The sequence below is a fragment of the Capsicum annuum genome, unplaced genomic scaffold (assembly GCF_002878395.1).
Source record: "Capsicum annuum cultivar UCD-10X-F1 unplaced genomic scaffold, UCD10Xv1.1 ctg2906, whole genome shotgun sequence".
Lineage (NCBI taxonomy): Eukaryota > Viridiplantae > Streptophyta > Magnoliopsida > Solanales > Solanaceae > Capsicum > Capsicum annuum.
The window spans coordinates 93,827-116,961 of NW_025835526.1; the positions used below are offsets into that span (position 1 = coordinate 93,827).

The 23,135-nt window shown below is 36.1% G+C and overlaps 1 long non-coding RNA gene and 1 pseudogene across 1 annotated transcript; one reads left to right on the forward strand and one right to left on the reverse strand.

Moving 5' to 3' along the window:
• Positions 1-7,377: 7,377 nt before the first annotated feature.
• LOC124891024 overlaps positions 7,378-23,135 on the forward strand; it is a 110,010-nt pseudogene continuing 94,252 nt past the window's right edge.
• Positions 9,981-11,472, reverse strand: LOC124891023. The gene is made up of 2 exons (XR_007049491.1): positions 11,044-11,472; positions 9,981-10,659 (listed from the first exon to the last, which is right to left on the reverse strand). It is a non-coding gene; the product is annotated as an uncharacterized LOC124891023 (long non-coding RNA).

Here is a 23,135-nt window from a genome sequence, read left to right on the forward strand (position 1 = left end):
GGAGGTAGTTGCTTAATCGACATGCCCAATATGTGCCATTATGGCTAAGATAGGGTCCAATATCAGCCCTGACTGGAAGGGTGTCACCGCGCCACTGGTAAGGACAACATGTGAGAAACCCTCATATAATAGGTAACTCTAGTGAGAACGGTGGGAACCCTCATATAATAGGTTAAGCCACCTCATTTACCCTCATATAACAGGATGTGATATCTCAACCTATACTGGCTACATAGTTCTGGAACACGAGGATGACTGCTAAGAATCACACTCTCAGATACAGGTGAGTTACCATCCATGGGTTCACTCGGTGCTAACTCCTACTCCCATCTGAAGAGACCGAACATGATTTAACTAACTGTACGTAAGTGAAACTTACTGAATTTTGTTGACTGATGGAATACTACTGATATCTGATAACTGACTGAGACCATAAGGTTTCCTGAGTCACATGACTGACTGAATTCTACTGAATCATGGCTTGATTTTGTATATCGTGAAACATGACATGGCTCTAGGCAGACAGCTATAGTTTTTGGGTACGAATACCCCCAGGACTCGATGGAAGAAAACTGACGCAACATGATTGACTTGATCATAAATAGAGGATATTATAAATCATGTAGTTCGTCAATATATTAAGCATGGTAGGGAGTGAATATCTATATTTAATGTGCATATTGTATATCTGCATTATCATTCATGCTTCATACCACAACAATAGCAACACATGAAAAGCATAGAATTCATATTAAGGTATATAGCTAACATGGACTTGTCATTTAGACATCATGGAACCATATAAACATGAATTTCTAGCATCCTAAACATTTTATCGAACACCTTCCATGCATTCGTTAACGCATACGTGTGTTTCATAACTTGTACCATTTTACACCATCTAAGGTTCATAGTTTTCAACTAACAAGCATATATCACCACAAAAATATCACAAAATATATTTAAAACATGGTTCTTGAGCTCTATGAACGGATTGGATCCATAGATGAACACTACGCATACCTTAGTGATTGAATCTTGAAAGAGATCTAATGTTTCTGAAGATTCTTGAAGAATTCCTTAGGCTTGCTCTTGAGGAGATGATCTTGAGCGAAAACCCTAATCTTGTGATTGAGAGTGTAAGAGAGGGTTTTAAGATACTTAACTGAAGGAAAATGGGAAAAATTATGCCTCTTTAGGGTTATAAGTCATGGAAGGTAAAGGAAAAGACCAAATACCCCTATGAAATAAATTCCTAGTTGCTCAAAATCATAACTAACGAAATTGGTGACAAGACATCAAAAATTTGACAAGCCATAAAAAATGCCGTCACACAGGAGCTGGAATTGAAGGTTTCTGCCTAAGTCTGACGACATTTGACAAGGCATCAAAAATGAGGTAAGCTACTACAAATGTCATCACTTAGGAATTGGTTTCTTCCGAAGGCTGACGACCTTCGTGATAGGGCATCACAAGTGTGGTAAGCGACCACGAATGTCGTTACTTAGGAGCTGGTTTCTTCCTAAGGCTGACAACCTTCGTGATAGGGTGTCACAAGTGTTGTAAGCTACCAGGAATGTCATCACTTAGGAGTTGATTTCTTCCTAAGGCTGACAACCTTCGTAATAGGGCATCACAAGTATGGTAAGCTACCATGAATGTCATCACTTAGGATCTGGTTTCTTCCTAAGGCTGACGACTTTCGTGATAAGGTGTCACAAATATGGTAAGCTACCACAAATGTCGTCACACTATTTCTAGCCTGACATGCTGGAGTAAAATAGGAATAACTCTTTGCTCTGATATTGGATTTAGGCAATATTGGTATCGTTGGAAAGATAATTCAATTATCTATCTGTTGGTAGGTCATGAGATCAAAAATTCCAAGTATAATGATATATATGCTCGTTTAAGTTAACTATACCAATATCTTTCTCAAGAATTCAATCGGTAAGGAATGTTTTGATTCGTCTGATAGCTGGGAGTTATTTGAAGCCTTAATATACATCTAACCTACTCATAAAACTATAAAATAAACATGATGTACTATGCATGATATTGGTACATGGCTCTAATATTGTTTTGGATTTTTTGGGGTATTACAGAAAAAAACCAATTGCCCCTCAATTATTTAAATCAAAAAAACTGGAAGCAACTGCGTCTTATAGGGGTAGCTTACTGGTTCTTATGAAAATGATCATAACTTTTCGGTCGGGTATCAGATTAAGGTAAAATTGGTATTGTTGAAAACATAATTCAATTATATACAATTTGGTGGGTTTTGAGCTGAAAAATTCCATATATATCAAAATATATACAGGTTCAAAATTGACCCTTGTTGAATCAAATACATAAATTTGGCTGATCAAAGACTCTTAGCTCATTTTTGTTATAAGTGATTCCTATGACATTGTTTCCCTCATAATAACTTCAAACACTGGGATAAGGATCATGACACATGAATTTAATATAAATCATGGAATTAAAGTTTACACACGTAGGAACGTAGTTCAATTTTAAGCTCAAAAATGTTGGGTTTTACATTATCTCTCCCTTGTGATTATTTATCCCCGAATGATGGGTAGGAACTTATAGAATCTCCAAAAGTATGCAATAAAGAATGTAACCTTGCATTAAACATTTTTGCTCCACAAAATATTCTAAGGCATCAAACGAGCTTCATGATAAAACCTAGTGAAACGTGTAAGCAGGAAGCGTGAGATAATAAGAATTGATATAGAGATGACCTTGCACATAAATTCCAGGGATCATAGCCATCACAAAATAAGGCATGAGTTTATTTGGTGATAATAGGCCTGTTTACATAGTTACAATCATGAAATGAGATTTCCTAGGAGATAAGAATAGAAGTATTCTCTACCTTAAAAGATTATTAGATGTCACCTGCAAGTTTAGGACTGACACTCTCTTAGGGGTCACCCACAAATTTAGGACTGACTCCCTACTCCTCCGGGATACCAGATTAGTGGATTTACACAACCATTATTGGTACCCATGGTACGGTACTGACACCCTTCCAACAGGGGTTACAGGTTAGACCCCAATTAGATCAGATTGGGGCATTTCGGTTAGATGATATCTCCCATAGTCTCCATACAGTATTCAGTATAGGTTCATTTCAGGCTTTCTCAACCAAGTGTACAGAATTTTATTTATTCAGTTATATAATTCACAGTCTTTTAGATTTCAAACTTATTTCATATTACAAATTTATGATTGGTCTTTGATTCTCAGATGTCATAGTTTTCATGTATTCATGTTCAGTTATCATATGCTATTCAGTTAGTCCTTATTTTATATACACAGTACCCTATGTATATAAGCCTAACCTCATCTCATATACTAGTACATTCAAAGTACTGACTGCATACTCTTCTTTGCACTATGATATCTTATATCATTGGTTCAGAAGAATAATTTCTCGACTGCAGTTGGACAACTCAACGTAATCCAATAGCCATAGTGGTGATTCCCCATCCATCGAGGATATTTTATGATTATTCAATTATTCCAGTATTTTATTTTACTCATTCAGTCAGAGATTTTTGGGGGTTTGTCCCATCAACTCCTCAGTCAGTTTAGAGGCTTTCAGACATACAGACAAAATAGTTAGATAGTTAGTTAGTCGTTTTCAGTTCTTATCAGTTGTTTTAGATATTTAGTATTTCATAATTCATTATTTAGATCTAAATTTCTTTCTCATTTTATCTTCCACATATGTGTTATGTTCATATTTTATTCATTGCTCACAACAAGTACCAACTCATGGGTTAGCTTGTAGTTACTTGTGACCGAAAGCATAATTGTCACGACTAGGTGGTAGACTCAAATCTTGACAAAACTTGGTATCAAATCCTAAGTTTTTAAAGTGTCCTAGGAAGTCTGAAAGCCATGTTGAGTAGAGTCTTGTGCATAGGGTAAAGCACGCCACACTTATCGATAAGAGGCTACATAATATTTTAAAAAATGTTTCACTTCTTTCAGTATTTATGTTGCGGGAATGAGTATGATCTCTATTTAAACTCTATTTTTGACTTAGCCTTCATTTCATTTATAGACTATGCCTCCCAGAAGAAAGAACAAAAGAAAATATGGGAACCATCTCGCACCTCCGCTTGTTCAGAAAGATCTCCTAAATGAAAATATCTCTCACGCTGAGTTCAGAGCTGATTTCACTAGGCTCTAAGTCACAGGGTAGCGTGAATAGTGGTCATACAAATTAGCTTTGCAAAAAATATGGTAGGAATCTTCAAGGTGTGTGTAAGGCTGGTAGTGATGTGTGTTTTGGGTGTGTCAAGCCAGTCCACAGGGTTAGAGAGTGTCCAGTAGTTTCTTATAGGGAAAAAGATTTATACTAATAAGGTCAGTCCAATCTGTTATCAGCTCTAGTAAGTCGACCAACTAAGAAGAGCGCCATTTCCAGTGCCACTAGTGGTCAACACCAGAATAGATTGTATGCACTCTAGTCCCGACAGGATCAGAAAATTTCTCTTCATGTAGTTACGGGTATGTTACAGGTCTTTCATCCCCATATTAATGCTTTATTAGAGCTCAGAGATTCACTCTTCTTTGTAACCCTCTATATAGCAGTCGATTTTAATATTAGTCCCAAATCTTTAGTAGAACCTTTCTGAGTATCTACTCCAGTAGGTAGCTCCATTGTAGCTTTGGGGGTATATCAAAACTGCCCTATTACAGTGTCCCAAAGAGTTACCTCAACAGATCTTGTGGAGTTAGAGATGGCTAATTTTTATGTTATTCTTGGCATGGATTGCCTCCACTCATGTTATTCCTTAGTTGATTGTACAAGTATAGTCATTCAGTTTCAGTTTCCCAATGAACCCGCCATTAAATGAAGGGGTAGTACCTCTATACTTAGGGGTCAGATTATTTCTTATTTTCAGGTGAGAAAAAATATATCTAAGGGGTGTGTTTACCATCTTGTCTGATTCAACGACTCTAGTTCTGAGAATACAAGTATCGAGTCTATTTCAGTAGTAAGGAAATTTCTAGATGTGTTCACTGAAGACCTCCCCGGAGTTCCTCTCAAAAGGGAAATTGAATTTGAAATAGATCTCCTTCCAGATACCCAACCTATCTATATTTCTCCCTAAAGAATGACTCCAACTGAGCTTAGGGAATTGAAAGAATAGTTGAAAGATCTCATGGATAAGGGAATCATCCGATGTAGTGTTTCTCCATGGAGAGCTTCAATCCTTTTCGTGCCTAAGAAAGACGGTTCTCTCAGAATGTGCATCGATTACCATATGTTGAACAAAGTCATAATTAAGAATAAATATCCACTCCCCAGGATTGATAAATTATTCGACCAAATTCAGGGTGACAGTTATTTCTCTAAGATAGACCTAAGATTCAGCTATGATCAGCTTAGAGTCAGAGAATGTGGCCTTTTAAATATAGCCTTCATCATTTGGTATGGTCACTGCGAATTCATTGTGATGTCTTTTGGACTAACAAAGGCCCATGAAACTTTCATAGACGTGATGAACACAGAGTTCAAGCAGTACTTGGACATGTTCGTCATAGTGTTCAATGATGATATTCTTGTCTATTTGTGTAGTGAAACTGATCATGTAGACCATCTCTGAATTATATTACAGACTCTTAGAGCCCATCAGTTGTTTGACAAATTCAGTAAGTGCGAGTTTTGGATAAAATCGGTAACTTTCCTTAGCCATATTATGACCAGTGATGGCATTCGATTTGACCCTCAAAAGACCAAAGCAGTGAGAAACTGGCCAGACCCATCTCTCCATCAAATATCATATCAGGAGTTTCTTGGGTTTGGATGGCTATTACAGAGGTTTTTTTGAAGAGTTCTATTCTATTGCATCCCCCATGTATCGATTGACTCAGAAGAAAGTCAAATTTAAGTGGTCATATTCTTGTGAGAATAGTTTTCAAAAGTTGAAGACTCAACTCACTTCAACCTAGTATTGACTTTGCCAAACGGTTCAGATGGGTTTGTAGTTTACTTTGATGCTTTCAGAGTTGGCGTTGGTTGTGTATTGATGTAGAGAGGAAAGTTCAAAACAATATTTCTAAGTTTTTTTACACTATTAATATATTAAAAATAAAGATAAAGATTATATATTAAAGATTAAAGATATAAATGTTGAGTCTTTTTGTTATTGGTCAACAAATAAGATAAGAACGACATGTTAAAATGGGAAGTTGTTATGAAATACATCCAAGTATAAAACATTATTTATGTATATTTAGTTTCTTTCCATATCTATATAGTGATGATTGTTTTGTTGCTAAAGTTTTGAATTAGATAAATGACTTTCAAAAGACAAAACATATAAAGGCAAGATGAAAGATTTCCATTACTAGTTTGTCCAAGTGCTTTTGAGTTTCTTTTGAAGGTATGTTCGATTTCAACTTCTTTGTCTTTTATGGGCCACCAGTCATATTTTTGAAGCAATCTACGTGTGACATGTGAGTTGTTTTGTGCCTCTATAAGCACATTTCATTAACTTATATGTGTAATGCTACTGCTTTAGGAGGGGAGAAATGGTTTTCCAACCATTTATAGTTTTATGTCTCTTTTATAAAAAAAATCTTCAATTTTACATATAATAAATCATCATTTTATATGTTACAGGTCTTAAAAGACCATTTCTTCTATTTAATATGTAAGAGAGAGAGATTTTATTTTCTCATTTTTTAGGTTGGTTTGTCTTTGAGCATTTTATCTTTTGAATTATATGAAATCCATAGATGGATTTTTGACAAACTTATTAATATGTTGAAAGTTTTCTATTTGGAACTCAAGAGAGCGATATAACAAAAATGTAGAGTTTCAGTGAGTGGGGGTAAATTCTACAATCATCAATTATGATAAGGTAAATGATAAAAATTTTGGGAGATATGATTTTTTATTCCTTTAAAAATTTCAGTATCTTGTATTCTAGGTATTTTTGTAAGATATCTGCATCAAAAATTTAATTTCTTCTATTCAAATTGTATAAAGACAAGAAATCTAATTTCCTTCGATCCAAAGATAATTTAATATTTTTGAAAACTAAAAAAAAGTATAATAAGTCGCAATAACTTACAATATAAAATATTTAAAAAATTCATGAAAAGAATATTGATTAAAACTTGTTTGACTCTCGAAATTAGAAGGTGCCAAAAGGAGAGAACAAATTTTTTTCATTTTCTTTTTTTTTTCCATCAGTTTGGTTTTTGTTTGTTTGTCTTTTTTTTCCTTTTAAATTTCCTTCTAGAATAATCGGAAGAGATATAACGCAATTACTTTGTATTAATAAAAGTTCATTAAACAATTTTATATAACATGTCGGATCTGACGGACTTCACTTTCATGAAGCAATGGCCTCTAATGATGAGCATCACCAAAATGTGGCAGTTGAAAAACCCTCAAAAATTGAAAGAGTAGAAAAATCCACCAAAAAAGTGGGTAAAAGTTCTGTTGTCATGCCGCGTGTTGTGCGTATTTACATGACGGACAATGACGCTATAGACTCGTCTAGTGATGAGGAGGAAATGCTTCAAGGAGAGAAATCCCAGAGACCTAAGAAGTTGTGGATAAAGGAAATCATGATTGAAAATGGAAGGACTAGGGTGATTTCAAAGAAGAAATCCAAAGAGAAAGAACCTGCTTCAAGTAAACATAAAGAAATACAGGGGAGTTAGACAACGAAAATGGGCAGGTGGGCAGTAGAGATCCGAGACAAAAGAAACAATACTAGACATTGGTTGGGAACTTTTGACACTGCTGAGGAAGCTGATGTGGCTTATGATGAGGCAGCCATTGAAATTAATGGTGCTAATGGTTTGACAAATATTCTGGAGCCAGCACCAAAGAAAATCAACCCCTGAAAGATAGAAGGTGGATCCATAATTTAGTTAAACTTGATTGATTCAACATTCCATAGGAGGTTAAATTTCATTGATTGTTAATGCTTTATTATTTTGTTGTACATTATTTGATGTTTTAAACTTTGTATGTACTTCCAGCATTTTCAAGGGTTCTGTTTTTACTGCATGTTTTTTATTAGAGCAAACTGCAGCTTGCTTTTGTTAACTGGTCTAATAGTTCATTTTTGATATTTTGCATCTTTACAGTTTATTTCGGTATTAGAATATATGAAGGAAATAGTAACCAGGCTAGGAGGTGTGTGAGGTTAGCCGCAATGGGTTTGAGAATGGGTAGAATTCTGACGAAAGAAGTATGCCATTATCAAATCCATTGAGGAAAACCAGAAAAATCTTCCACCAAATTTCAAAAAACTGCTGAAAGTAATTAAGTGCTCCTACAAACTTCCATCGACTTTTAATCCTGCACCATCGAAGAAGAAGTCTGCTGCTGAGGCTAAGCCTAAAACACTGTCAAGCCGAAGGCAAAGCCCGCTGCTAAGGATAGCCTTGTTGCCAGGGCGAAGACTAAGATTGCTCCTGGTAAGGCATAGGCTGCCACTAAGACAGCTGAGGTCACAAAGGTTGCTATAGAACGACTCCAAGTTGGAAAGTTACGCAGAATGCTATAATAGCCAAAAAGGTGCCGGCTAAAATGACACCTTCTAAGAGCGTGAAGTCGCTGGTGAAGAAGGCTTCCACAAGGAGGGGAAGGAAGTAGAAGCTCAAGAATAGAGGATTTGCTTGTAGGGATAGAAAAAGTCCACCAAAAGAAAGATGAATGGTGAGCCTCTGGCACATGAGATTGAAACAAAAAGAAAATTGTCGTTCCTATGAGTCATGTATTGTATCTATCCCCATGTATAACAATGCGTACATATCTACCAGTATGTATCTATCATTATTTGACTTTAAATTAAACTATATATTCATACTTACATTTCATTAAAGACACATTTATGTTGCGTTCAATATCATATGTCACAAAATACCAACTCACGTAAAATGCTAGATCTGCTTTTCTAAATCTCCTCTAGTTTTTAGTTTCTTTTAAAAGTAAATGCACTGTTTCCACCCTGACCTGTAAAGGAAATTACCGAGACACACCTGAACTTAAGGAGGGTCCTATTACCGCCTAGACTAATTAAAATCATATTTTTGGCAACCTTAGTGCCTACGTGGTACATACGCGGCACATCAGTGAATCAACACTGAAGGTCCACGTAGGCACACTAATGTGCCACGTAGGCTCTAAGTTTGCCAAAAATACGGTTTTAATTAGTCCAGGACGATAATAGGACCCTCCTAAAGTTTGGGTGTGTTTCAGCGATTTCATTTATAGTTTAGGTGGAAACAGAGCATTTTCTCTTCTTTTAATAGAAATACTTCATCTTACAAAGAAGAAGCTATGATGTCATAAAAAAGTTCAAACAGTTCAAACAACTCAAAACCTCGAATATATATCTAAATTAGCGTTAGACATATAACATTTGTGTCTTGAAACTCTCACATCAAGGAGAGATCAAATCAGAAAAATGTAATGAAAAGTTTGTCTATAAAAAATCAAGGAACTGAAAAGTTACCTAGAATTAGGAAAGATTTGTCTATTAGGCTTTTCTTCATTGAGGAAATGTAAATGAAGGGAGAAAGAAAAGGATTATGTTCGTTCGGAAAAGTTCATTTCCTGAACAATTTTTGACAAATGTTTAATTGAAGAAAACTATGTAGTACACAAGATGTGCTATACCTGGGAGACTTTGTCTAGAATTTTTGAAGAGTTTGAGCTGAACATAGAATTGTGTCAGCTTATACATTTTGTAAAGACTGTCAGGACATTGTTCATGCCTAACTATCGTACTTACAACTTCAAAAGTAAAAATTGTGTTGCAAAAGAAATTATAATCTGAAATTTGAATAAAACATCATGATTTTTGACCTGAATAACTTCTAGTTAGTAACTTAATATTGGTTTGGATCTTCCTAACATTTTTGTCAATTATGGACTAATATGTATGAGAACCTGGGAGACTAAAATTATAATTAGTTCTCATTCGAGATAAAAATGCTAGTTGATTTGTTTTGATCTAGTTGAGTTTTGGTGTGCAACTTAAGTAAAATTGCTTTCGTCTAGGAACAAAAACTAAGACCAAAACATACAATGTTATGGACTTTCAGATCTTTACAACCGAGAAAAAAGGGTACAATCCAACCAATATAAAAAGAAAAAACATTCCACTAAGTTGGGAGTTAGCTAGATTTAATTATCATAATTGAGAGGATCTACAACAAAATAATAATTCATTTCTTAAATCTAACAACATCTGTAGATTACGACGGTGGATTCATGTAGTTGATTTTCTTTGTTTGTGGGTCTCTTGGTGGTGGTTTGAGGATGTTTTTCACAGCATCAACGCCTTTCATTTTAATGAACGTCTTGTCATAAGCCAAAGCAGCTTCATCAGCAGTGTTGATGTTCCTACCCAAACTCGATCATTCGTTCTTGGCTCTCGAACCTTTGCCACCCACTTGCTTCACTTTCTTTGTCTAACTCTTTTGTACTTTTTCACCTTTTCTTCCGGCAGCTTGAGATCTCTCTCCATAGAATTTTCGGCTGAAATTGCCTCAATGTTTTCATTCTTGATGATGGTTTCCTCTTCACATGACTTTTCATGTCTCTGACGTCTTTCATTTGGCCCTCCATTCCTCCTCATTAGACAGCTTTATTGGATCGCAACCCTATAAGTGAATTTCAACCTGATTAAGCCTGGCAGAGGAACTTCCTCCAACTTGACTGGTTAATTTTACAGTAACAACAATTTTTGAGCACTTTTTGGTGACCTACATTTCGTGATGCTCTTCGTTGGCTGCATGGCTTTACTAAAGAGAAAATATCAAAGAACATTGCAACTACTTTAACTTTAATTCTGATAAGGAATTCTTTCTTTCTATCTAAATATAAAAGTATTCAACGAACATTTTATCAATAATCATACCCTATGACTTCATAAATTTCTAGATGGAATGTAAACGGTAATCGGAACAAACAAGCAAATTAAATACACAACTCCCTACTTTAAAAATCATGTAATATCATATCTTTTTGTACGTGTAAAAACAAACCTATATGTATCTGTGGCATTCAACTTCAAAAAATATATGCATGCTTGAGTTTCTTTATGGACATATATTGATGTTAAGTTTTGCAGTATCCATCACAATACACAAGCACAAATCTACATAAAATATTTGTGACTACAAATTCACATGTCATATACAGATCACATAAAAATGTGATTGGAAATCAAAAAGATGAGAAAAGAAATTAGAATAGAAGTTAACACAAAAATCAAGAATTTTTTCTGGTTCTTTTTCTACTTTCTATTGAAGCTTTGGTACCTATGAAGTAGTGTGAGTATATATTGTCTCATTGGCACTTGGCATGAGGTGCATGTGGTGGCAGATATGATTTCTCTTGAGAAGTAATAGTTGAAATAATAAGGTTTTGTCAATAACTCATCTTTAGGAAAGAATCATTTATTTTATTTTTTCCAAAACAAATATTTACACATGTGGTGATAATTTTGTGTGTCAGTCTAAAATTAGTCCATAAGTTATCACGACAAAAATCTAATACATTTCAAAGATAACTATTTCCAAAAAAAGGTATGAGAACAATAAATATATCAAACAACTAATGAAAGTGTATAATTAGCTTTTCCTAGAACCAATCATCACGTGTAAAACTTTATCCCATTCCATATTGATTGATTGGTTGAAAGTCACAAATAATACAACATATTTTGTAAATGACACCAAATTTAAGGAGAAATGATCTTTTAGTCCTTTGCAAATTATTTTTAGATCCAAAAAGGTCATTATTTTCTATTCAAGTTGTAAAAAGGCAGTAGATCTCATTTCCACCAAAGAAAATTCAATATTTGGAAACTACATAAAAATACAAGTTACAACAATTGACAATTCAAAATAGAAAAAATACCCAATTGCCCCTCTGAACTATAGCCAAAAAGGCTATGATACACCTCAACTTAAAGAGGATCCTATTACCCCCTAAACTAATTAAAAGTATAATTTTGATACCCTTAGTGCCTACGTGGATACTTCAGTGTTGTGCCACGTATGTGCTACGTAGGCACTAAGAGTGTCAAAATTACACTTTTAATTAGTTCAGGGGGTAATAGGACCCTCTTTAAGTTAAGTTGTTTCATAGCCTTTTTGGGTATAGTTCTGGGTGGTATCTGGGTATTATCTCTTCAAAATATTCAAAAGCTACCATAAGGAGAGAGTATTTTTTTTCATTTCCTTTTTATCTATATGATATGGGATCTGGTTATGGAGAGAGGTGATTACATATGATATGCCGTAGCTTAATATTAACAATCACATGATTTTATATCTAAAGGTGTGGACTTTGCGTATTACGGTAGAAAGTTAATATGGAGTAGAGTGCTGTCTTGACTTTCATAAAGGTTTACATTTGTTGGTTTCTGTTGTAGTATTAGTCACATCCTTGTGGTTCTTGTTTTTGATATCCATTGTTATGTATTGTTTATTGTGTTTCATTATCACATTATTCTGCTGCTGTTGTTTTTTTTTGTCTAGGCTCTTCGCTCCTTTCCTTATTAAAACTATACTTTTTCACTGTTTTCTTCTTCTTGTACTTTAATTTGTTACACTTGGACTGAGGGTCTCTTGAAAACAGCCTCTTGTGGAATGATCCGTGCATGCTCTTCCCTTCTCAAACCCCATTTGTGGAAATTCATTATTGTTGTTTGGTATTTGATTCGGCAGTTTGTAATTTGCTTCTTTGTGTTCATTTTATTTGAATTCCCTTGTTTATGTTCATATGCTTGTCTTGTTGATGGACTGTTCCTACTTTACTTGATCTATTTCATGAAGCAATGGCCTCTAAGAGTGAAATTCACCTTAATGTGGCAATCAACAAAACCACAAAAATTAAGAGAAAGAAAAATCCACCATCAAAGTTATCACGACCCGGGCCGAGGTCCTGGGCGTGACGAGTATTCCGAACCATGAAAGCCCGAATGCTCTTCTCTATCTAGTCATACACAATATTCATATAAATAAAGAAGATGCGGAAATAAAAATTAATACGTAATCATGGTCATACTCTGAACTCAATTTAATGATAAAGAATTAAAATCCAACAAGTCTAGACAACTTCTAAACCAGTCTGTGAAATCTCTAGTACATGCTAGAATGACCAGTGTCTGAATCTAGGACTAGGCCCCCTGTGGACCCAAATCAAAATAAATAACATAGTCTCAAATAAAAAGGTCTTCTAGAATAAAGAGCGCTCACCACTGCACAGTCTCTTCTCTCTGAAATCACTACTGCTTAGCCAGACCTATAGATTGAGCCTCAGACCCTGGAAGGTAGGGGGTCAATACAGTTGTACTGGTACACAGAGCAAATCCAAAATAATAATTTTTATTCAACATATATGAGAGCAATTTAAAATAATTAATAAATATATCATATGGTAAGAATCATATGGGCATATTTAAAAGACTATAAAATCATCTGAACTCTGTGATACATCTTTATTTTACTTCTGTGCTAGGTGGTGTACCCTAACTCCGAAATACCACAGGCTATATGGAATCTACCATTAACTCGGCAGCCAAGCCCCCAACCCGAGTTTCCCAGAAGGGCCGGAGTCTCTGTCTCTACTACACCACTGGGCCGTCGCTAGCGTACAATAATAATATACCCATATCGGCAAAACACGATTTTAGGAAATGAGTTGATTGACTCGTGCCTTCTTTGGGTAACCACCTAATCCTCTTTAAGCCCATTTTTAACTCTTTAAAACATGTATTCTCTAAAATCAATCGTTGAAAATACTATCTCTATTATGGCATACATTTATATGGTATCGTGATACTATTGACTTGCAAGTCGCATCTCTAAGCCATTAATAGCTTGTTATAATTCTCTTCTTTCAAAACATAAGGCTTGGGAACACCATATCAATAAATCATTCCAAAGAACTCTTTCTTAAAACTCATGTAAACATATGCAAGAAACTCTCTTTTTCAACATTTCAAATACACAAGGTGGTCATTTCAAAGTTTTTAATCACGCGCAATTCTTTCTTTTTTAAACAAGGATATAGTTATATCAAGAAACTCTCTCGTCATCTCTAAATCATGTTCAAATACTATGATACTAAGAAAAAACACTTTCAAACTATAAAACATGCATTTCAAATCATTCCTGACAAGACCATAAACTTCAATTCACCATAAGAGAGGGACTTCATAATTATGCTCTCAATCAATCTTAAAAACTCAACTACATACATATACATATGAGTATAAATCAATTTAAGGGGAAATTCCTAAAGGCCAAATTAATAATAGCGTTAAAACATTCAGAATGCATAATTTAAAACATAGATTCCAAAACCCCTTTATAAATTCATGCTTGATAAACCTTAAATCATATTCAAGTGTTTCCATAAGCCCATGTAGTTTTAGGATAAACCCCACGTACCTTAGGTTATGAATTTTGCATGAATGTTTTCTTTTGGGATTCTACTTCTGTTTCTAATGGATGATTCTTGAAGCCCTCAGATTGGGAATTCCAGTTCTTGAATCAATTTTGAGAATTGACGGTCAAATCTTGAGTTCCCTTAGATTTCTGAGTTGAAACCTCAAGGAGTATTCTTGATGAATTTTGAGGAAAATATCAATAAAGTGGATATTTAGGAATATAATCCCTTGTGAAGGATAAAAAGGGGTGGGGAAAAATGACTAAATTGCCCCATTGGACGCGGATTTTAGAAAAACTGAAATAATTGGGCATCGACGCGAGAGGCGACGTGGTGCATCGATCGCATTGACACGATACCTGATGCATTGCGCCCTAATTACACTAAGCCTCTGTACTTTTGCCTGGCAGTTTCTGCACAAAATTGACCAACGCGATGGGCAACACGGCGCTCCAAGATCGCGCTGGTCTACTAATTTGGGACACAAAGCAAGGTCTAAGCGCGGCCCAAAAAATTCAAAACTTATCCGAGATATAATATCCACTTAACCGATCGTGAAACAACTTAAAAATTAACTAGGAGGTCTGGAAAGTCATAAAATAACTCTTCAAAGATTTGGAGTTCAAAATAAGACTAAGTCCTTTTGACACTTAGAAAAATTTTCAAGTTTCCAACTCTATAATCATGCTACTAGGAGATAACACAAGGAGGACTTTTGTGGGGTGTTGCATAATCCCCGCCTTAGGATCATTCATCCCTAAATGATGATGTGGAACACGGACAAGCACGATTTCAAGTATACAAAGGACATAGAAAGAACAAGGGAAAGATTGTACCTTCCATTTCGTCATCCACCGGATCAAAAATGATTGGGTATCTTGTCCACATATCATCTTCTGATTCCTAAGTAGCTTCTTCAATTTTCTAATTTTTTCACAACACCTTAACCGAAACTATTTCCTTTCTCCTCAGCTTTCGAAACTAACGCTCTAGAATAGCAACAAGTTCCTCCTCATAAACCAAGGAGTCTTTCACATTGATCTCCTCTATAGGCAACACTAAAGAATGATCTCCAATACACTTCTTCAGCATAGATATATGAAATACGGGATGGACGAAATCTAGACTTGTGGGAAATTTTAACTCATAAGCAACCCTACCTATCCTTCATAAAATCTGATATGGTCCTATATATCCAGGAATCAACTTTCCTTTTTTCCCCAATCGCATAAATCCCTTCATAGGAGAGACTTTGAGGAACATCCAATCTCCAACCTCAAATTATAACTCCCTTCTTCAAATATCGGTATAGGATTTCTGTCGACTTGGAGCTATTTTGAGTCATTCTCTAATGATTTTTACTTTCTCCATTGCTTCAAGCCCAAACAACCGTATTTCACCCTCTTTATACCAGCCTATCGGTGACCTATATCTTCTCCCATATAATGCCTCAAAAGGAGCCATCTTAATACTGGCATGGTAGCTATTATTATACGCAAACTCTATCAATGGCAAGTGTTCAACCCAACTACCTTTAAAATCGATCACACAGGCCCTCAATATATCCTCAAGTGTCTGAATGGTGCGCTCGGCTTGCCCATCTGTCTGAGGGTGGAAAGTCGTACTCAAGTTCACTAGGGTACCTAAACCCCTTTAAAAGGATCTCTAAAACTACAAAGAGAATTGCATATCTCGATCAGATACGATAGATACAGGTGCCCCATGCAAATGAACTATTTCCTCAATGTACATCTTGGCATAATTATCTCTCGAATAATTAGTCCTCATGGGAAAAAGTGGGATGACTTGGTCAACGGTCTACAATTACCCAGATAGAATCATACTGGTTTCGGGACCTTAGGAATCCCATAATAAAATCCATATTGTTCATCTCCCACTTCCATAGAGGTAAGGATATTTCCAGGGAAGTACCACCTGGCTTCAAATATTCCACTTTAACTTTTTGGAAATTCAAACACTTGGAAATAAAGTCAGCCACATCACGTTTCATATTATTCCACCAATATATAGTTTTAAGATCATCCTCTCTTGCAGACCATCCACATTCGGAACACACAACCTACCTTGGTATGTCAAAATTCAATCACCACCAATTTTAAAAGACATCACCTTCTATTGACCCACATCCTTCTTAATTTGCATCAAGATGGGATCTTTGGCCTGCTTCTCTTAAACCTCAACACAGAGGGAATATTTGGTACCTCATGAACAACTACTTCCCGATCCTCGGAATCCAAAAATCACACTCCTAGATTTTCAAGTCGGTGAATATCCTTTAACATTTCCCTTTTCCCTTCCTTAACATGAGAAGGACTGCCCGTAGATAATCTACTAATAGTGTTGGATACCACATTTGCCTTGCCCGGATGATAGTGCAGGCTAATGTTATAATCCTTCAAAAGCTCCAACCAAACTGTAAACTCTTGTGGTCAGTAAATATATCAACATGTACTCCATAAAGATAGTGCCGCCATATCTTAAGTGCGAATACCACAACCGCTAATTCCAAGTCATGCACAGGGTAATTTCACTCATGAACCTTCAACTGCGTAGATGCATAAGCTACCACCTTACCGTGCCACATAAGAACACACCCATGTCCCACACAGGATAAATCACAGTACACAACAAAACCCTTTGTATATTTTGGAAGATTCAAAATAGGAGCAGTTGTCAACTTGTCTTTCAACCTCTAAAAACTATCCTCACAGGAGTCCGACAACATAAACTTTACCTTTTACTGAGTCAGCTTAGTAAGTGGAGCCACTATGGAAGAAAAACACTCTACGAACCTTCTGTAATACCCTGCCAAACCAAAGAAGCTCCGATTGTCAGTTGGAGTCATGGGTCTGGGCCATTTTCTCACTTCCTCAACCTTTTGGGGATCAACCTTAATTCCTTCACTAGATACAATATGCCCCAAGAAAGTAATAACACTAAGCCAGAATTCACATTTGGAAAATTTTGCATACAACTTATGATCTTTGAGAGTCTGAAGGATAATTCGGAGGTGATTGGCATGGTCCTCCTCACTCTTAGAATAAATCAAAGTTTCATCAATGAAAACTATGACTAACAGATCTAAAAACTGACAGAATACCTTTTCCATTAAGTCCATAAATCTGCAGAGGCGTTAGTCAATCCAAAGGACATGACTTAGAATTCATAGTGTCTATATTAGGTTTGGAAAGTTGTTTTAGGAATATCTGACTCTCTAAACTTCAACTGATGATATCCCGAACGAAGGTCTATCTTTGAAAAACATCTAGCATCCCAAAGTTGGTAAAAAATATCATCAATTTTGGAAGGGGATATTTGTTCTTGACAGTAACCTTATTCAGTTTACAATAATCTATATACATATGGAGGGAACCATCTTTCTTATGCATGAATAGCAAAGGTGTACCCTAAGGAGAAACACTAGGGCGAATAAAGCCTTTGTCAAGCAAATCTGACAGCTGCTCTTTCAACTCTTTCAACTCTGCAGGAGCCATTCTATATGGAAGAATAGAAATGGGATGGGTATCTGGCAAAAAATTAATACCAAAATCTATCTCCCTATTAGGTAGTACCCCTGGAAATCTTCAAGAAAGACTTATGTAAATTAATTTACCACAGGACTGACTGAAGAGAAGGACTCTCAATATTAAAATCTTTTACTCAGGTTAAATGATATAGAAAACCACTAGAAATAATCTTATAGGCTCTAAGGTAAGATATAAACTTCCCTCTATGTGCTAATGAATTGCCCACCCACTCTATCACTGGCTCATTTAGAAAAGAAAAAGTAACCTTTCGGGTTCTATAGTCTAATGTGGCATATCATGAATGGATCCAATCTATTCCTAAGATAACATTAAAGTCAACAATCTCAAGCTTCTGCCACAGTATCCCGACTATAAACTGACATAGCGCAATTTTTATACACCCTCTTAGACACAACAAAATCATCCAACGGAGTGGAAATAGAGAAAGGTTCTGCAATTACATTGGGCTCAAACCCAAAATCGACGACCACATATGGGGTCACATAAGATAAGGTAGACCCGAGATCAAGAAACACATATACATCACAATAGAAAATTTGTAAAATACCCATAACCACGCTTGGTGAGGCTTCTACCTCTTGGCTGTTTGTCAAAGCATACAACCGGTTGCGACCGATTTCGGTATATGAAAGGACGCCCTTGGGCAGTAGTGGAGGATTGGAGGAATTAGCCTGTGACTTACCTCCCCCAACATTACCTCTTGTTGTCAGACAATCCCTCTTGATATAGCCTGGCTGGCCGCACAAATAACATACCATGGCACCAAACTGATATCTTTCTGGATGATTTCTCCCCTATCTTTCACAATGCTGGTATGATAGAGGAGTATGAGCTATGATCCCTAACACTGCATACCCTCCACTCTCGGCCCATGACTAGTCTGAAAATTCTAGAATTACTGATCAGCTGGAGGTCTGGGCACTGGAGCACTGGCTGCGAACTAAGCATTACCCAATTGTTTTTCTTCTGCAACGCGTTTCCCCAATTACCATCCTGTCCTATTCCCTTATCTCAGCCACCTTTTTCTTCTAATCCTCTACCTGGTGCATGTTGAGTGACAGTCTGGAGAAGTCCATATCTCTGTATAGTATGATCTCCTTGCATTCTAGCACTAAGTCATTGAAAAGACCGGATGCAAATTTCCTCATTTAGGCTCTCATATTTCCTGCCAAATCTGGAGCAAAATAGGCTAGTTTGTTGAACCTCAAAGTGTACTCCTTGATGCTCATTTTTCATTGCTTTAGATTCATGAATTTTTCCACTTTGGCCTACCTCAGCTCCTGGGGAAAGAATTGATCTAGGAAGGCTCACAAATTTTCTCCACATTGAAGGCTCGGTATTCTCACCCTTTGAATCTTCCCACTCAATATACCATTGGTTTACCACATCCTTCTGTTGATATGTTTCCAACACCACACCTTTAATTTTATTCATGTGCATAACTCAAAAAATATTTTCCAACTCATCAATGAACCCTTGAGTGTCCTCTTCAACTTTTAAGCCTGTGAATACGGGTGGGTTCAATCTCATGAATTGACCAATTCTAGTACTTTCAGACGTGGCAGATACTGAACTTACATCGTCAAACTGAAGGGTCTAAGAGGCTACCAATTGTGCAATCATATGAATGGACTACCTAAAGTCAGCACTCAAAATGTCCTTCTAAGAAGACTGGGGACAGTTAACATTTATCCTTAGGGCACGAGTAGGACTAGTCAGGACTGGAGGTACTCCCGGAGTAGGGAAAAATTCTGGAGAGTGGGCTCTGTTACAGGACCACATTCCATAGGTTTGACGAACCTCTTCTACTTGACCATTCTGTTTGCTGATTCTACGAAGAGGCATAGTGATTTTCTGAAAGACAAGAGATCATTGATTAGGGTACATACATACTCCATGGCATGAACTAAGTCATGAAAGAAATGAGAAATTCCTAAATGCCTAGTAGCGTTCCGCTTTTAAGTTTTGCGCGCTACACACCAATAAATAAGAATCTACCTGACGCGATCTTGTAGACACCCTGGACCATGAACCATTCTCTGATACCTAGTTTGTCATGACATAAACCGAGGCCCTGGCCATGACGAGCATTCCGAACCATGAAGGACCGGACGCCCTTCTCTATCTGATAGTCATGCATAATATTCATATAAATAAAGAAGATGCAGAAATACAACTTAATATGGAATCATGGTCATACTCTGAACTCAATTTAATGATAAAGAATTAAAATTCAAAAAGTCTAGAAAACGTCTACACCAGTCTGCAAAATCTCATTTACATGCTAGAATGACAACTGTCTGAATCTGGGACAAGGTCCCCAGTGGACCCAAATTAAAATAAATAAAATAAACAGGCCTTCAAAAATAGAGAAGGCTCACCGTTACACAGTCTCTTCTCTCTGGTATCTCTATTGCTTAGACGGACCTCTAAATTAAGCCTCAAAACCTAGAAGGTAGGGGGTCAATACAGTTGTACTAGTATGCAGAGCAAATCCAAAATACTAATAATATTTAACATATATGAGAGCAATTTAAAATAATTCATAAATATTCATATGGTAAGAATCACATGGGTATATTTCAAAGACTCTATAAAATCATCTGAACTCTATGACACATGTTTATTTGACTTCTGTGCTAGGTGGTGTACCCTTCAAGTCTAAAATTCCATGGGCTATGGAATCTGTCATTTACTCGACATCTAAGCCCCCAACTCGAGTATGCTGCAAGGGCCAGAGTCTCTGTCTCTACTACGCCACATGGCCATCACCAGCGTACAATAATAATATACCCATATCGGTTAAACATGGTTTTAGGCAATGAGTCCATTGACTCGTTCCTTCTTCAGGTAACTACCTAACCCTCTTTAAGCCCATTTTTAACTCTTTAAAACATGTATTCTCTAAAATTAAACTGTAAAAACACTAGCTCTATTATGGCATACGTTTATATGGTATCATCATACCATTGATTTGCAACTCGTATCTCTAAGCCATTAATAGCTTATTATAATTCTCTTCTTTCAAAACATAAGGTTTTGGACCACCATATCAATAAATCATTTCAAAGAAATTTTTCATAAAACTCATGTAAACACATGCCAGAAACTCTCTTTTTCAACATTTCAAGTACACAAGGTGATCATGTCAAAGTTCTCAATCACGAACAATTCTTTTTCATTTAAACAAGAATATAGTTATATCAAAAAACTCCCTCTCATCAACTCTAAAACATGTTCAAATACTATAATATTAATAAAAACCATTTTTAAACCATAAAACATGCATTTGAAATCATTCCTAACAAGATCATAAACTTCAATTCATCACAAGAGAGCGACTTCCTAATTATGCTCTCAATCAATCTTAAAAACTCAATTTCATACATATATATATAAGTATAAAACAATTTAATGGGAAAGGACTACAGGCCAAATAAATAGTAGCATTGAAATATTCAGAACGCATAATTTAAAACATAAATTCCAAAACCACATTATAAATTCATGCTTGATAAACCTTAAATCATATTCAACTGTTTCCATAAGCCCATGGAGTTTTAGGATAAACCCCACGTACCCTAGGTTTTGAATTTTGGGTGAATGCTTACTTTTGGGATTCTACTTGTGTTTCTAATGGATGATTCTTGAAGCCCTCGGATCGGGAATTCCAATTCTTGAATCAATTTCGAGAATTGACGGTCAAATCTTGAGTTCCCTTAGATTTTTGGGTTGAAACCCTAAGGAGTGTTCTTAGTGAATTTTTAGAAAAATATCAATAAAGTGGCGATTTAGGAGTACAATCCCATGTTAAGGATAAAAAAGCAAGGGGAAAAATGACTAAATTGCCCCCTTGATCGCGGATTTTAAAAAAAATGAAATAATTGGGCATCGACGTGATAAGCGATGTGGCAGGTCGATGCCATTAATGCGATACCTGATGCATCAAGCCCTAATAACGCCAAGCCTCAGTACTTTTGCTGGCAGTTTCTACATAAAATTGACCAACGCGATGGGCAACGCAGCGCGCCAAGATCGCATTGGTCCACTATTTTCGGACACCAAACAAGGTCTAAGCGCGGCCCAAAAAATTGAAAACTTGACCAAGATGTACTATCCACTTTATCCATCATGAAACAACATAAAAATTAACTATCGAAGATCAGGAAGGTCATAAAATAACTCCTTAAAGATTTGGAGCTCAAAATGAGATTAAGTCCTTTTGACACCTAGAAAATTTTTTCAAGTTTTCAACTATATAATCATGCTACTAGGAGATAAAACATGGAGGACTTTTGCGGGGTGTTACAATAGTGGACAAAAGTTTTGTTGTCTTTCCGCGTGTTGTATGTATTTACATGCTGAAAAATGACACCATAACTTGTCTAGTGACAAGGAGGAAACGCTTCTAGGAGAGAAGTCCAAGCATTATAAAAAGATAGGGATAAAGTAAATCATCATTAAAAATGGAAAGACCAGGGTCATTTAAAAGAACATGTCCACAGTGAAGAAGATCCTTCAAGATACATGAAGTGCTCCAAGGGATTTAGACAACGAAAATGTGGGAAATGGGTAGCAGAGATCCGAGACAAAAGAAAAAACACTGAACATTGGTTAGTCACTTTTGGTTCTACTAAAGAAGCTGTGTTGGTGTATCATAAGTCAGCCATTGAAATAAATGGTTCTAATGCTTTGGCAAACATCCTAGAGTCATCACCGAAGAAAATCAACCCCAAAAAGACAGAAGGTGGATCCATAGTTTAGTTAAACTTGATTGGTTCAGCCTTCCATAAATAGTTCAAGTTCATTGATTAGGATGTTCTTACAGCATGTACAGTGGTTCTGTTATTGCTTTAATTCATTGCAAAATGTAGCATGATTTTGTTAATCGGGCTTATACTTCATTTTGAAGATTCAACTTTTTTACAGTTCATTTCAAGATTTGAATATTATTACGGTGCCAAGGAAAATAATAACTTAGCCAGGAGATGTGTGAGGTTGGCCGTAGTGGGTTTGAGGAGGGTAGAAGTCAGCCGAAAGAAGTACACTATTACCAAGTCCAATACGGAAAAGTAGAAAAATCTTCCACCAAATTTTTAAAAAACTGA